Source organism: Chiroxiphia lanceolata, chromosome 5 (assembly GCF_009829145.1).
Source record: "Chiroxiphia lanceolata isolate bChiLan1 chromosome 5, bChiLan1.pri, whole genome shotgun sequence".
In the NCBI taxonomy this organism is placed as follows: domain Eukaryota; kingdom Metazoa; phylum Chordata; class Aves; order Passeriformes; family Pipridae; genus Chiroxiphia; species Chiroxiphia lanceolata.
The window spans coordinates 42,661,559-42,674,224 of NC_045641.1; the positions used below are offsets into that span (position 1 = coordinate 42,661,559).

General features: G+C 37.0%; 1 long non-coding RNA gene across 1 annotated transcript; it reads right to left on the reverse strand.

The window, feature by feature from the left end:
* Nucleotides 1–850: 850 nt before the first annotated feature.
* Nucleotides 851–5,595, reverse strand: LOC116787529. The gene is made up of 2 exons (XR_004357320.1): nt 5,470–5,595; nt 851–897 (listed from the first exon to the last, which is right to left on the reverse strand). It is a non-coding gene; the product is annotated as an uncharacterized LOC116787529 (long non-coding RNA).
* Between the last annotated feature and the right edge of the window lie 7,071 nt (nt 5,596–12,666).

Here is a 12,666-nt window from a genome sequence, read left to right on the forward strand (position 1 = left end):
AAGAAGGATATGAAGCAAATGGCAGCAAGGGAGTTTTAACATAAAATATACTTTAATATGCGAGGAGAAATTAAGTAGACAGATGAGACCCTTGAAACTAAAGAAAGGGTCTGATTAATCTGATTTATTTAAGAGAGCTCTATGATAATCACGGAGAAACTAAACAGGAAACAGTTATTTCTCACAATGTAAATATAAGGGCCTGCTGAAAAAAATAATCAGAAAGCAAAATTAAAATAAGTAGACATAAAAAGATCGTACTTGTAAGCAAATGACAGAACTGGCCTCTGACTGCAAATGTTGGGAAGAACAAAAGTAAGAATAGTTATAATGAGAGATTAGACAAAACCATGGAGCTTATGGCCAATAGAGATTAGAAAAATCACTGGATTCTTGTGTTTTTATCACCTTGGTCCAGTCGTTTCTCAAACTTCTTTTTCTTTTACCTTTCTTTCCCTACAGTTGGCTAGCTACTGGCATAACCTAAAACACTGTAAACCACACAGGCTACTTTTGACGTGCATATTGGTTCAAATGTAGCATCACCGTGGCTGCTGTGCCCTCTTGTATAGGGCCTCCATGTAAGGATTGTCCTACACTTTAATACAGCAGTGAACAAAACAGTCAGCTTGACTCCCTGTAAGCAGTTTTTTATTCAATGTTCAGATACAGAACTAGTTTTGTATATTCTACAACTACTCCTAAGTGTTGGCAAGGAGAAAATCTCCAGATATGGAGTCAAGTTCTTTGCACATGAAAATCTCAGTTAATACGTTCCTCATTCAGCCCCAAATCTCTTTCTCTCCTTCCTTTCATGAGGTATCGAGACAATGTCCTGTGACTGAATTTGCATTTTTCTGTTCCAACACTCTTCTCCCTTATGTATTCTTACTCCTTCTCTAATGGTGTAAATATTTGTCAGTTAGGTACTTGAACAGTCTGCAATAAAAGGCTGAAGCAAATTAAGTGAGGAGAACATCCTTCTGTCTGACACAGGGTCTGTTAAATATAGCGGTGCAAATAAGCTTTCAACTCTGAAAATCCTTGAATTGCTGATTACTTCATGATAGGAGTAAAAAAACTACCTCATATTTGCCTTGCTTTTGCACTCTTCTCTAAACGTCTGCTAGTACCCACTATCAGAGACAGGATATTTTTTAAGATGAAACTGGATGTGGCACCTAGTGCCATTGTCTAGTAACTATGACAGTGTTGGATCAAGGGTTGGGCCTGATGATCTTGGAGGTCTTTTCCAACCCGGTTGATTCTATGATTCTATGTTTCTATGGTATGATGCCAGTAAGGTATTTTATATGATCTGCTAGAGCAGATCTTCTGTTGATGATTGGATGTAACATGAAAATTGCTCTTCTTCTTGTGTTTTTTCTTCAGCTTTCTATCAGGTCCTTTTTTCTTACTGTGATTTTGATAAAAATGTGTTAAGAGACATGAACTAAATTCTCAACTCCTACAGATTTGCACGGTTATCTTGGAAATAGTATATGGGGTTAAATGTTTTACATAATACCTTCCTTTACTATTTTTTTTAAATCTTCTTATGAAATATATTATACTATTATTTTTCATAATAACTTTTGCAGCATACTGTAATAATATTTTGTGGTTATATTCTTTGGTGTAAATGCCTGCCTTATAATAGCTATGACCATTGTCAAAGAGAGCAGTTTAAATGAACTGTTGTGTCCTAAGCTGCCATACTTGGGTCAACAATGATTGGTGTAGAGGATTTATCACAAAATCTAAAACTCCTCTGTGTACACTTCCAGGAGCCCTAGTTCAAACTGCATCCATTGAGAAAGACATTTTGAAAACACACCAGGTACATACATTAAAGAAACTTCTTGTTACTGGAAGGGTTTAGAAGTTGAAGAGACACAAAATAATTTTCCTTTTCCAAAATTATGACAAAAATACTTTCATGATACAAATATAATAAGGGTTCTGAATATCTTTAATAAAGGTTTTCTATATAACACTTTTCTTTCAAAAGACATATGGTAAATTTGCGTAATGTACTGTTACTGAAAAAAGCTACTTATGCTGTCTACATCCAAGGATAACCAATGGCGGTTCTTGCAGCACTAAATGAGGGAATATGATCACAGGATTTGTAGATAGGCCACTGACAGCATTAATTTAAATTATTTGAAGACTTTTAAAACATAGAAAACAAAGGAATACAGGAAAAGTCAACTGAAATATTTTTAGGACAGTCTCCTGACAGTCTCCTGACTGTAAACCCCCATTCATGGCATTCTTTGCATACCACTATGTGATTAATAAAGGGAATATTAATTATATGTCTTTTGGTCTGCCACGATAATATCCATTCATTTCACATCTCTAGGTTTTCTGAGGTTTACGAATGATTAGGACTTTCCCAAGATCTTGGTTCACACAGTAGGAGAATAAATGGTTTCCAGCCACAAACTGGAGAATAACATCATTGTTCCTCCTCTTCCTATCCAAATTGTAATTACACAAGCTTTAAGAAGGACGAGGACCAAATATCTACCAGATAGCCTCCAAGGTAAGGAGCCTTCAGGCCCCATGTATATTTTTTTTCTTGTGGCTGTGTTATAGCAGTCTTTTCTCAATTGAGCTGGATCAATTGGTTCATTATTTAACTTTTGGTTATTATTTAATATTTCACAAGAGAATCTCCTTTGCCATTTAAGTAGATTTTATAGTATTTAGAAGAATTGAACTTTACAACTTAAAATGATTTTCAGAAAGACACAAGCCTTTGAGTGTGCTCTTGTCTGTTGAATGAGAACATTTTTTAGAGTCAAACATCTGAAATAAATGTCCCCTGGAGGTGTGCACTATTCCAGTCATTACAGAGGGAGTACTCATGTTCTTATTTAATGCCAGTCCCTGAGATCCTGTCAGTACCTGCACCTATTAAGCCTATCACTTTTCAACTTTACACCAAAATCCTCGATATTGTTTTCCTGATGTAAGATTCCAGCATGCCTGTTCTTGTCTTCTTGTACAGAGAGAGATCTTCTCCAGATGTCAGCTCTCAAATGGGCCAGACACACATTAAAATACAAGCTCTATTCCCTTACTAGATTCCAGCCATGCATGGAAAATAAACTCTACTTAATTGGTACTACCTCTGTCACATTAGTATTACTACCTAATACTTCTACCTCTGTTGCCTGTTTTTCAGAAGAACAGAAACAAATGTTTATATTCCCTCCCCCCACCTTGTCTTATCTAGGAGAACGTGGAAGTATCACTGATAATTCCACAGTGGTAAAAAGCTGCTGTTCCATAATCTTTTAGTGGCACACTGCTAGTTCGTTAATTAATTTTAAAAGAAATTAGGATATCATGAAGAATAAGAAATCTTCTAATACATGACATATGAAAATTTTAGTAGTTTCTAAATCTTTCTCTCACTTCATTTCTTAAAAACCAAAACAAACCAGCAGGGTAGGAATCTGCGTATGATGTAATACCTGGAGACAATTAAATTCACATTTCTATGTACTTTTTTTGAAGTTTCTTCATTGAAACCAGTGGGAGTTTTTCCTGATCAAGGTCTTTTTGCACAAACGGACAACTGCAAATGTGTTAGGAAAGACTGATATCTGGGACAGTGAAGTGGTTTGTCTCCCTCAGAAGAAAAAAAGAAAAACCAACCAAAATTTCTTGAGACTGTTCATTTTATACCTAAATTTATATCCAAAGGAATTTCTTACTTTCATCCTAACTGGAAAGTGAATTTATTGCATAGAACGTTCACTTAAGAATAAACCTGATGTTAACGACACAGAAGTAAAAAACAAACAAACAAACACCAAACCCCCCCCCAAAAAAAAACCAAAAAACCAAAAGCAAACCCAAACAACTGTATTGAGCTTACTCTCCAGATGGAGTAGACTATTTTAAATTGTATTTTCTAGCATCTTTGTCTATTTCAACTAAAATAATAAAATCAAAACTATCTAAGTCCTTCAGAAATGTAAGACACACTTTCTTTGTCACAGATTTAGCAGTAGTTCCAATAAAGAGCATAGGTCTGTAATGAAAGTTTTAGGTGGATTTTACATGCTGAATATTTCTGACACAGATGCCAGAGTTGACATTTCAGACCAGCTAACATCAGGAATATTTTCAAAAGATGGAAAGACATGTGGGATGCATCTGACAGACCAAAATAAAGAAGGATGAGACGGTTTACACAGCAGAGGTACATATGTCAAGACACATGTCTTCTGCTGAAGATGTTCTTATGTCTTGAACTGGGGTATAATGCCTCACAATGAAAGATACTTGGCTCTTTGTAAATGATTGCTCCTGTGAAACTCTTTTGTGCCTCTTGGTCAAGTACATATTTTTTCACAGCTAAATTTTTAATTATTACTTCATCAAGAATATTCCCTGAGGCCCAGGTACCTAAACTCTAGAGAAAAAGAGCAATGTACTTCACTGGTTTCTTCTCCATTCTTCTGGCTGCCAGTAACCTAATTCCTGAAGCAGTATAAAGGAAATATAGTTATCTAGTAAAAAGGTATAGAGACTTTTGACCTAGCATTTATTTGGTCCAAATCCACAAAGCTGTTTAGATAATTAACTCCCATTGATCCTGATATGTATGGACACTTTTACTATTTAAGCCTAGATCCTTTGTGCTAGATGTAGCAGCAGAGGGAAAACAGTCAGTCCCTGACTGTGACTATGGCTGACTGTGCAGGTCTGTGTGATGGTTTGAAGGCCTTACTCCAAAAAGATTTAGTTGGTTGGGTGCATAAATCTATGACCAGGACTGCTATACAATCAGCTACATAACCACAAAGAGTATGATCTGTCAAGGAACTGCTGCCACTGAATTGTACATGCAAAAGGGCATTTTCAGCACCACAAATATGGATGACAGCTAGCAGTAAGGAGTGGTGGCGGGGGGCAGCAGGAATGGTTGCTATATGTGGCAGCGTCCTATTCTCTTATCTTTTTGCCTCAATTACCATTAGAAACACATACTGAATCTTACTCTGGTACAAGGACTGTAGGCTGCATTCTGATGGTGCTGGTATCTGCACTCTATAAGAATTTCAAAATACAGCTACAAGTTCTATTCCATGAAAATGTACAGGATCACCCAGCGTGAGCTATCTGATAAAGTCAGTATAATAACTGAACTACCTGTTGTAAAGAAATGTGTAAATGATAGCCAACTCCTTATCTCTAGGTATGCTGATTTTGGTTGAGGTAATTTTCTTCACAGCGGCTACTATGGGGCTATGCTTTGGATTTGTAACAAATACAGTGCTGATAATAGAGATGTTTTTGTTGTTGCTGAGCAGTGCTTATACAGAGCCAAGGCCTTTTCTGCTTTTGGTACTGCCACACTGGCAAAGAAGTTGGGGGTGCATGAGAGTTTGGGAGGACACACAACCAGGACAGGTGACCCAAACTGACCAAAGGGTTATTCCGTACCATATGACATCCTGCTCAGCCTATAAATCTGGGGGAAGTAGGAGGAAGGGGGAACATTTGGAATGATGGTGTTTCTCTTCCCAAGTAACCGTTAACCTTGATGAGGCCCTCCTGTCCTGGAGGTGGCTGAACACCTGCCTGAATTCCTTGTTTTGCTTTGCTTGCATGCATGATTTTTGCTTTTCCTATTAAACCCTTTATTTCAACCCATAAGTTTTCTAGCCTTTTCCCTTCCAATTCTCTCCCCAGTCCTGCTGGTAGGGAAGTGAGTGAGAGGCTGCATGGTGCTTGGCTAATGGCTAGGGTTAAACCACGACATTAGGTTTCCAGAAAACTTTGGAACATTGTAAACTTGGTCAATGTCATCCTGTACTCAACATTGGTGAGGCCACACCTCGAGTACCATGTTTAGTTTTGGCCCCCTCACTACTAAAAGTCATTGAGGTGCTGGAGCTGTCCAGAGAAGGGCAACAAAGCTGGTGAAGGGTTTGGAGCACAAGTCTTATGAGAAGCAGCTGAGGGAGCTGGGCCTGTTTAGCTTGGAGCAAGTGAGACTCAGTGGGGACCTTATTGCTCTCTACAAATACCTGAAAAAAGGTGCAGCCAGATGGGGGGCAGCCTTTTATCCCAGGTAATGTGATAGGATGAGATGAAAGGGCCTCAGGTTGTACCAGGGAGGATTTAGGTTGGATACAAACACAAATTTCTTCACGGAAAATGTTGTCAACCACTGGAACAGGAGTCACCATCCCTGGAGGTATTTAAAAGATGTTTAGATGTGGACATGGGTTAGTGGTTGACACAGCAGTGCTAGGTTGGCAATTGGACTTGCTCTCAGAGGTCTTTTCCAACCTAAAAGATTCTATGATTCTAGCAAGAGTTGAATCTCTGAAAACCCATAATCGAATGCATCTGACACTGTAAGTAAAGCATTGTTCTGTGATGCACATCCTTCTGAGGCTTTAGACTGTAGGCAATAGGAGTTACCTATACTTGATGTACCTGTGCAAGCCTGCCAGAGATAACATGTCACACCTGCTTATGTTTTTTAACTCTTTACGCCCTCTAACACCCCTTAGGTATATAGTGATGCTATCTAACGTTATTCTTTCTGCATCAGTAACTCAGCTGGCTGTTCACACAGCAAAGAGATCTCATCTGTGTAAATAAACCCATTCCATTTAGTGATACTCATTGAAATAGAGTCAGAGAAGTTCACTTCCAGTGCTTTACCTTACTCATAAAGATATGGCCCTATGGAGAGACACCATTGCAGCTATGCAAAGGTATCATTTACTTGTTAGCCCAAACAGTGAATGTTGAGCTGTCTCACCAGTTACAATGAATACAGCTGGAGCACTTGTTCATCCAGGGGAGACTGGGGACAATGAGGACCAAAGCAGGAAGAAATGGAAGTTTTTCTCTGCATTGAATATTTACTCCTGATTATAAAAAAATTTAGTTTTAATTAAATCAACCATATGAAATGCTACAGAGTACCATCAGGTAAGTGTAACGCTCTTCAAATCTGCTTGTAATCTTTGACTGCTAACATATTTTCAGTTGATGGCCAAAGTATTCCATAGGTATCTCAACTTAAGTCAAGAGTTGTAATCCAGGCCTCACTGTTTAAATCAACAAGTCATGTTCCTCAGTGTGGTTACATGAAATTTACAGATACAGACAAGCTTAAGTTTTAGCATTTGAGTCATGCTTCTCATCTTCTTAAAATTAGACATGTATGGAGGTGTTTTCAGGACTGGGGCTACATCATCGAGTGATTAGAAAACAGTCCCCTCTGGGTCTCAATTAAACATGGCTCCAGTAGCACAAATCAATGCACCAGGATGGTGGTTTGAAGCTGAGATCATGTCTACAGCACAAGGCATGGCTGACATCAGCATGTTAATCTGGGGTGTGAGCACTCTGCGCATACTGAATCCCCTAGTTTACCTGCAGTTATAACAGCACAACTGTTCTCTTGCCAGTCTAACATATTTCTGTTGGGAGGGAAAGGGGGGGAGAGAGAAGGATGAGTACACCAAGGTTTGATGTTGTTATGATGTGGATGGTGATCACAGATGTGGAACTACTGTCATGACACATATCCAGGAAGATGTACTGCTCTGGATGGTTTTCATAAGGGATAGAGATAAACACAGTAGCTCTTTAGCATTTCCCGTGATAAGTCTTAACAGTAAAAACTAGGCTAGTGTAGGCTGCCACAGATTACAAACATTTTTTTTCGAGAACAGTGTGTATTTATAAGCTGCATTCTAGTTTAGACATGGCTATAGTTAATCATGGCTGGGCTTCGCGAACGAAGATTTGGGGAGGGCTCTACCCACATTTGTTACAAGTGCACTGGTAGTTAATTTGTGTTTATAAAGCATTGAAATTGAAAGGTGTTATGCAAATGCAAAATATTTCTCAGATGCAAGCTCTCTTTTTATTTTCAGAAAGGGTGCTTTCTTTCTTTGTCAGTGATGTTTTTGCTTGTGTTGTAAATGATTGGTTGCCTGTGTTTGCTGTTGTAACATGTATTCTTATTACCACTTTGACTGTCTTTATTGGGTTGTCTGCTTTTCAATCTCCTAGGAATTTCTTAAATACTATGCATGCAAATTTCAGTTCACAGATGTGCAAATTACATAGACGCTTTCCATTCCTCATAGGTAAAAAAGCTGGAAGTTGCAGAAGTGTTGTATACTTGGTATGTGTGTGCTGGCACGGTACTGAAACCACAGTTCTTTTAATCCATATTTTGTTACTGAGTATTACTCCTAAATCAAAACCAATGAGATTTAACAATGATTTTTAAACAATCTACCCATAAACCCAAGAACCTTGTATATTAATAATAAGTTTAAAACTAGTGCTTTTGCCCTGCTTAATGAAATTTTTGAAGGAAAAAAAAACTAACAAACTGAATGAGGGCGTTAAAATAACTAACAAACTAAGTGATTCTTAGTTTTTTCTTATGTTTCAGCAGAAGAACTGTACAAGGCTGTCCATGACTCTTGAGGATCCCTTTTATTGCTAAAAAAAAAAAAGGTTACTAGTTCTTTGGGAACCTCTTAAGGACTCCTAGAGAAGAACTTGTAACCGGTCAAGATGAAGGTCTCAGCATAATCTCACTGATTTACAGTAATAATAACATATTATCTCTTCACTGCACAAAGAGTAAATATTACCCAGTATTTTTAATTAAAAATCTTTTCATGACTGTGTGATTTTAAATAACTAGCTAAGATTAATTTCTCTTTTGGGTACAAGGAAAATGCACAATTATTTAAGAAATTTGTGAAGGTGGCAGGAAAGGTGATTTCAGAAGTTTCAAATTGAAGAGTCCAATTCCTATTTGTATGGCATAATTGAACCAGTGTAATATGACAATGCGTATTGTATGTCTTCTGTTACCATGTTCCACGGAACACTGAAGAATAATTGCAGACAAAAACTGAATATCATGGGAAAAAAGAGAATCAACCCTCTGAATTCAGGTCAATTTCATTTTGCTCTTTCAGAAATTGTGGATAATCATTGTTACCTGATCAGTCCAACAGTAAGAGTATTAAAAAAAATAATTTTGCATCTTTTAACTACTTCATCTATTTAACAAAAAATTTTAAAGCATGATCAGTCTGATGAGCAGAGGATTACATGAATATGTAATAGTCAACAAAGTTATATAAGGCCTTTCACCCATGTGTATTGTATATATTAGATCCTGGAACTTAAATTAAAGTATTCATAGCTCACTGGAGAGAAATGAAAAATTGATTAACTTAGATATTTGGGGAAAATGTGTAATCAGAGAAATGAGAAAGATGCAGTCTGGCTTGGGAATGAATTGCTGAGAGGTGAGGGTAAGGAGGAGGTGCCCAAAGCATAACTCCCATGACACACTGTGGTGGCACTTCTAACTGCACTTGTTGCTTTCTCATATAGAAGGGTTCTAGTAAAAGGAAAAAAATAAAACAGAAATTGAAATTAGGAGTAAGAGTGAAGATTGTTTTCCTATGACCTTTTTTATCCAAATTGACTTTTCTTAAACAATTTCCAAACTGTTATATATATGTCCAAAAAGTTTGCATTTTCAGTTGTTTTAACTGTTGGTGTGTAGATGCATACATGTTGTGTTTGCTTTATAGTAAAGGAAATACAGAATCTGTCTTTTCATTATAACCTAAGAGAATCTCAAAGTTCTGGAAATTTAATGGCCGTGTTTTAATGGAAAAAAAAATTAATGCAAAAGACGAAATGATACTTCAGATTATTCTAGTGAAATGATATTTTTAAATTCTCTATGATTTGAGAATCATGATTCCCTAGGGTGTTGAGATGTTGTTGCTGTTTAAAGCCTCAGAGCATGAAGAAAAAATTCTCTACCATACATGTAGACCTCGTGTAGAGGTTACACAGAATGTCACTTTCACAGTTTAAGGTCCCAGAACTTTCAAACACAAAGGGTGAGCTCATTAGTCATCCAAAAAGTTTCTGCTGTTTTGTAGCTCCTTACAAAATGTTGTAGAAATTTGTTGCATATTAAGAAACATTTTTGATTCTGATAATAATGCTTACGTGTTTGAGATTTTTTTTCTACAGCAGTAAATTCTTTAGCATTACTCAGTTGACTTCTGAAGGTTCCCTTAAAGTGTACAACCTCATAAATCTAAAAAATTGAGGATGCTTAATGTTTTACTTTAAAATGATGGTGCACTATCTCCCCTTTACCTTTGAACTCTATTCTGATATCCTTTGCAGCACAGGTGGTCTCTGGGACTTTCACCAGTTGAACACACTATAAATTTTTGAGCATTACTGTCCTGACCAAAAAATTCTAGACCTATTTTTAAGCTCAAAGAAAGAGATACTGAGAACTCACAATGCCTGGGAAATTCAGCTTCACTGTCTGACTATGTTAATGATTTAAATGTACTTTGAATACCCTCTCCTGTCTGCCCTGTTGCTTTGCTTGAGCTTGTCCCTTGACCCAAAATGATAGAAATTGAGTTATTAGTTTTCTGCCCAGCATATTAACCTAAACTGCTGATAGTCAAACTGTTGTAGGAGCAAAGGAACTTAATCACCACAACTAAATTCAAATTTGAAATTGTGAGTGAGCTTGTTGTTTAAAATTTTGTCTTGCTGATCACCCCCAGAATTCAGATTAAACATCTTGAACTGCTTTCTATTCATTGCCACTGTGTTTATTTCCATTTCAAAGGCATAAGACTGCTACATGGAACACTGAGAATTCCTTATAATAATCTCCACTTCCGTCTACTCCAGGATCATTAGCAGAATGATTCTTTCTTTCTGTTTGGTGATTAAAGCTTTTGTGTTTGGTGTTATCCATATGTTTTGGTAGTTTTATGACAAAATAAATAGAGGTTCATCTATCTGTTCTTCCATGAATCTGCCATTTGTGTGATCGTTTCATTATCTTCAGATACCTCGCAGCTGCAAATTGATCTGATTTATAGGCCTGGACAGGTCATCTAAATCACACATTGAGGGTAAGTAAAGATAAACTGAATTTCCCAAACCAACTGACACTAATGAATAGTTATAAATATTCTCTTTGGTTAGGAATGTTTAAAGAGAGAGAGAGAGAGAGAGAGAGAGAGAGAAACAGATCTGCCAAGAGGTTGGGTTTTTTCCTTGTAAAAGCTTCTCTAAATCACATTTCTCATTAGGAGAAATGTGATATGAAGATGACTTGAGGAAATCAAAGTGATTTAGGGAATAAAATGTAGAAAGGGTTAAAATTCATATCATGCAGTTCTTTGTGAAGTAGTACAAGGTACAGATGTAGGAAAGAGGTAGAAAATGTAAATAAAGGACCCTCTGAGAAACAGAAGATAGTTGAGTTCTATCAAGAAAAAAAATGTAATTGTGCCTGATCTGGGGGACTTGAAGATAATATGTCAAGAATAGCATGGTCAGAAAGCAAAGATTTTTCAGCACTGAAGTTTCTGCCTTGACAGTTTCCAAGAAAAAAAAAGTGAAAACAGAGCAATGAAAAAAAGATTATGGCTCATAACATACCATACACTTATCCTATGAAATCACTAGTAATTATTAACCCAGGAAAAAAAAAAAAGAAAAAGAAGCAACAATTAGGTGATCAGAGATTTTAATGGCAGGATAAATGGAAATTACTCTCTTCCTGGCAAAAAAAGTAAAATTCACTCCTTTAAATTCCAGTTACATAAGAATATGGGTAATTAGACTATTGAAGAAATCTGTGACAGGCAGTAGGCACTAGAAAATATCTATGAAATATGATTCTCATTCATAGAGCTTTCTGGACTCTTGAACACCCACAGAGAAAAATCAGCTTCAGATTGGTCTTTCTACATCATAGAAATAATAGAAAATAGGACTAGAGGGAAGTGTGAGCTAACCTCAGTGCTAAGGAAGATGAGTGATAGCTGAAACTTTCTGGTAGACTAGCACAGGCCATACAACGTACTAAATGCGTTTTGGGGATTTTGTTTGTTCGTTTTTAATTTCTCTCCCAGTAGTACAGAAAGATGTACTATATGCAAAAAATGTGTTCTTAAAACAGTTAGTACCATGGCAATGCACTGAATTTCATTTCTGTGTGTATTTATTTGACCATAAACCAAAACGACATTTAAATTTAAATTATGTTGTGCTGCAAAAGTTGCTTAAATGAAGAAAGAATTCAATTAATTAAACTTTTCTTGCCAGGTGTTCTTCATGGCAGGATTTTGAAAATTCTGTGTGTTTTCTTTTTCTGCGACACCTATTCAGTCACAGAGGGTGCAGGAAGAAAGCAACACCCGTCTTTGCTCTTTGCATTTTAAAGGAACCTTTCTGCGGTAGAGAGCAAGTCCACGACAGAAGAATCTACTCTCGGAGTGTGTTCCTGCCTACGTGTGCTATGTGTATCTGCCCTTAAATGTATTCAAAGGGACCGAAATGTTCTGTATTGTGGTATCTGCATTCAACATATGGAGCATTTGTGTGTATCTGGAGGGGAAAAAAAAAGGAAAAAAAACAACCAAAAAAACCCTAAACCAAACCACACAAAACAAAAAAATATCCACAGTAAAAGCATTAGCGCAATGGAGGCTGACGCCAGTCTTTCAGTTTTACGGTTTTATACCCACACGTTAGAGATTACCCTGCCCTCACCTTCGGGTCAGTTCCCTGGGCTTTACG